The sequence below is a fragment of the Poromitra crassiceps genome (genome assembly GCF_964638095.1).
Source record: "Poromitra crassiceps genome assembly, chromosome: 10".
NCBI lineage: Eukaryota > Metazoa > Chordata > Actinopteri > Beryciformes > Melamphaidae > Poromitra > Poromitra crassiceps.
In genome coordinates, this window is record NC_139631.1 from 3998672 (window position 1) to 4003592 (window position 4921).

The following is a 4921-nucleotide window of genomic DNA, read 5'->3' on the forward strand; positions in this document are numbered from 1 at the left end:
TTGTTGGGGGGCAATAATGATATTTTAATATAGTTTTCTGTGGGATAGTCACCCTACATCCCGAGTGAACTTCAGACTAAAAGGTGGCTGTATTACACACACACACGCACGCACTCTCACACACACACACACACACACACACACACACACACACACTCACTCACACATAGCCTACATGTTGCACTGAATTATTGATTCATTGTATTCGACAGTAGCCTACAGTATATGGTAGGGGTGTCACGATACACTCAGTTCACGATACGATACGTATCACGATACTGGGTTCACGATAACGATACGATACGATACGATTTTAACAATATTTTTTTAAACTTGAATAATGACAATATATGATTGGAAAAGTAGTATTTTATTTGAAATGCACAAATACAAAACATGCTGTTGTGGGAAATTGTTATTACAATAACAACTAGAAAAAACATGAGATTGGAGATAAGGCTTATCTTGAAATAGAATGAGTTACACCGTCACTTAGATTTACTTTGAACTAAAAGGTTTCTCAGCAGTATAAATTCTCATTATGCATCTTCAGTTTTTCTTCAAACTCAAACAACAAGACTTTTCTTAGTCTATTTTTTATGCATCTTCAGTTTTTCCTGTCAAGTAAACAGTTTTGCCAGAAACTCAATTGAATGGTTTCTCTCCTGTATAACTTATCATGTGTCTCTTCAGAGACTTGTTCAACTGAACTACTTTCCACACATTGAACTTCAACAAACAAAGACGTTTCTTTGTCTACTTTTGAATTTTTTTTTTTTTTTTTTTTTTTTTTTTCACGATATGAGATTTCATCTCAACGATACATATCGTGACGTTTTACTATCGCGAAATTTCGTGGGACGATATATTGTGACACCCCTAGTATATGGCCTATAATGGTCAAGGCAATGTGTATGTGCCGAGGTAGCAAGGACTGTTTGAGTGTGTCACACACACACACACACTGTGGTGTCTCGGCAGCCTAACCCCCGGCAGGTGAGAGTGGGAGGACGGCCAGCCACGACAGTGACATCAGAGCCGGGGTTCCAGACAGAGACGCTGTCTGGGCCACGTCATCAGTAAGAGGTGTTTCCCCAATTAGCTGCTCAATCAGTGGGACCGCTAGCAGCTGCGCGCTGTTAGGAGCGGCTCACATGGCTGTGACAAACTGAGCAATCAGCGAGCCTAGAAAGGGGAAGCAGCTCTGAAGGTCCACTGTCTGGCTGGCTCTCCTCGAGAGAGAGAGGGGGTCCTCTCCGTGCTGTCGGGCGGTAAGGTATAATTTACAATCCTCTCCCTAAGCTCATGATAATGACTGTATATGATTTCTGACCGCTCCTGTCTCCTCTCGTCCATAGGCAAGATGCGGGAGCATGTAACTAAGGCAAGCTACTGGTGAAGTATTGGAGAATGTATCAGAGGACTGGAGCATGTCTCAGAGGAAGTGAGCCCGGCCACAGGCTGGAGCCCTCACCAGAGGAAGCGAGCCAGGCAATGTACTGGAGCGCTTGGTGCCACGTTTTGGAGAAACGCTGTGTCATCTGCTGTGACTCACCTGTTAGGTGAACCCCACCTGCCTGGATTGAGACTTTGAATGAACAGCCCCGAGAAGGGAAGAATTTAAGTTGATTTGAATTGAATAATGAATAAAACAACGCTCCTTGCGTTTAAACCTGCTTTTCGTGTCTTGGCTTGCATCAGAGTTGCCACAAGTGGTGGAGAATGCAGGCACTCTGATTCAACGCCAACCTCACGCACTAGGGAGCAAAAGCTGGCTCTAGAGGCGCTGGAAAAAAAAAAAGCCAAAGTGAACTACAGCAGGTCGTAAAATAATTTGGAAAAAAAAAAAAAGTAGACAAAAACTCGTCATAGACCGATGCCTACGCTCCTTGCCGCCCGACGCCAGAAAACGCCAGCCACTCAGGACCGACCCGGCCGGGACAGCCGCCGCCGTCAGCCGCCGCCACCGGGCCCCACGCAGAGCGAGCCGCGCCCTGATCCCCCCGACGAGGGGAAACGGATTCCCCGTCAGCGCCTCGCCTGCCCAGCCTTCCGGACGGATTCCGAAGGACCGGGGTCCGAAAGCTCGGCCGGAGACGAAGGTCCGCCCGACGCCAGACAGGATGCAGCCCAGGGGAGCCCCTCCTCGCTGAACGCCTTGGGTGAGTTATGGAAGAACCACCAAGTCAGCGGGGACGGGATGCGCTCCACCCAGAGCGATCCCCTCCGCACGGCCGACGCCCGAAAGAAAGGAGAAGAAGAGATCCAGAGCGATCCCCTCCGCACGGCCGACGCCCGAAAGAAAGGAGAAGAAGAGATCCAGAGCGATCCCCGCCGCAAGCCAGCCACTCCAGCTAAAGCTGCTCCAGCCGTCAAGAACGGCAAAGCAGCCCAGAAAGCAGAAAGCGATGATGATGACGATGAAGAAAAGGACGACTCTGAAGAAGAGACTCCACCAGTGAAAGTGGCGAAGAAGGCCACTCCAGATGAAGATACTCCAGCTGCCAAGGCTGCGACCAAGCCTGCAGTGAAGGCCCAGCCTGCTAAAGAAAAGTCAGAGAATGATGAAGACGAGGAGGATGATGACTCTGAGGAAGAGGTGCCACTCGCCGATGCCATGTCCCGCCGTGAGGAAGCAGGAGACATGGAAAAGAGATATGGAAGCTCGCCGCACGGGCAGCGAGCTTAGGGGGAGGATATGTGGTGTCTCGGCAGCCTAACCCCCGGCAGGTGAGAGTGGGAGGACGGCCAGCCACGACAGTGACATCAGAGCCGGGGTTCCAGACAGAGACGCTGTCTGGGCCACGTCATCAGTAAGAGGTGTTTCCCCAATTAGCTGCTCAATCAGTGGGACCGCTAGCAGCTGCGCGCTGTTAGGAGCGGCTCACATGGCTGTGACAAACTGAGCAATCAGCGAGCCTAGAAAGGGGAAGCAGCTCTGAAGGTCCACTGTCTGGCTGGCTCTCCTCGAGAGAGAGAGGGGGTCCTCTCCGTGCTGTCGGGCGGTAAGGTATAATTTACAATCCTCTCCCTAAGCTCATGATAATGACTGTATATGATTTCTGACCGCTCCTGTCTCCTCTCGTCCATAGGCAAGATGCGGGAGCATGTAACTAAGGCAAGCTACTGGTGAAGTATTGGAGAATGTATCAGAGGACTGGAGCATGTCTCAGAGGAAGTGAGCCCGGCCACAGGCTGGAGCCCTCACCAGAGGAAGCGAGCCAGGCAATGTACTGGAGCGCTTGGTGCCACGTTTTGGAGAAACGCTGTGTCATCTGCTGTGACTCACCTGTTAGGTGAACCCCACCTGCCTGGATTGAGACTTTGAATGAACAGCCCCGAGAAGGGAAGAATTTAAGTTGATTTGAATTGAATAATGAATAAAACAACGCTCCTTGCGTTTAAACCTGCTTTTCGTGTCTTGGCTTGCATCAGAGTTGCCACAACACACACACACACACACACACACACACACACACACATGCAGAGACACACACACACACACACACACACACACATACACAGGACAGATGAGACAGCTGCAGCTCCTAAAGCCAGTCTATGTGTCCTAAGGGACGGCTTAGCTCAACGCTAATGTGCCGTTTGACTGTATGCATAAAAAGCATACGATATAAAGGTATGAGTTTATAAGCGGCCCCGCCCGGATCAGCAGTCCATTAACATCCTCCTGATGTTCTGCAGAAAGAAGTCCTCTCCCGCAGCACAACATGGATCAGCAGTCCATTAACGTCCTCCTGATGTTCTGCAGAAAGAAGTCCCCTCCTGCAGCACAACATGGATCAGCAGTCCATTAACATCCTCCTGATGTTCTGCAGAAAGAAGTCCTCTCCTGCAGCACAACATGGATCAGCAGTCCATTAACATCCTCCTGATGTTCTGCAGAAAGAAGTCCTCTCCTGCAGCACAACATGGATCAGCAGTCCATTAACATCCTCCTGATGTTCTGCAGAAAGAAGTCCTCTCCTGCAGCACAACATGGATCAGCGGTCCATTAACGTCCTCCTGATGTTCTGCAGAAAGAAGTCCCCTCCTGCAGCACAACATGGATCAGCAGTCCATTAACATCGTCCTGATGTTCTGCAGAAAGAAGTCCCCTCCTGCAGCACAACATGGATCAGCAGTCCATTAACGTCCTCCTGATGTTCTGCAGAAAGAAGTCCCCTCCTGCAGCACAACATGGATCAGCAGTCCATTAACGTCCTCCTGATGTTGTGCAGAAAGAAGTCCCCTCCTGCAGCACAACATGGATCAGCAGTCCATTAACATCGTCCTGATGTTCTGCAGAAAGAAGTCCCCTCCTGCAGCACAACATGGATCAGCAGTCCATTAACATCCTCCTGATGTTCTGCAGAAAGAAGTCCACTCCTGCAGCACAACATGGATCAGCAGTCCATTAACGTCCTCCTGATGTTCTGCAGAAAGAAGTCCCCTCCTGCAGCACAACATGGCCCTCATGTATTTGCTGTGAATATTACAACAGGGAGTGAAAGAGGACAGAAACACGCACACGTCCCAAAATGGCCTGTAGCAGATGATGGAGCATCGCAGCTCAAAATGGATGACTGTGAACAAGAAGGCCACACGCTGCTTTCAACACTTATTCAACTACTGCACGTTTTGACTCTCTCAGGAAGAAACAGGTGCATTTAGTATTTATTACGACTATATGTTTGGATTATATGGATATAACCCTATTCTGTATTGTATCTGGAGTTCCAAGTCGAGTCTTGCGTCCCCGAAGAAGAGTCTTAGTCCAGTCCCCATGACCTGAGTCTGAATCTGAGTTCTACTGAACATGAACGTGCATCACGTAGGTGGAACACACGTACCTGCTCTTGCACGAAATTGAATAATGTCACAGTATTAATACACCTATCAATATCTGATGCCAATTAGGGCC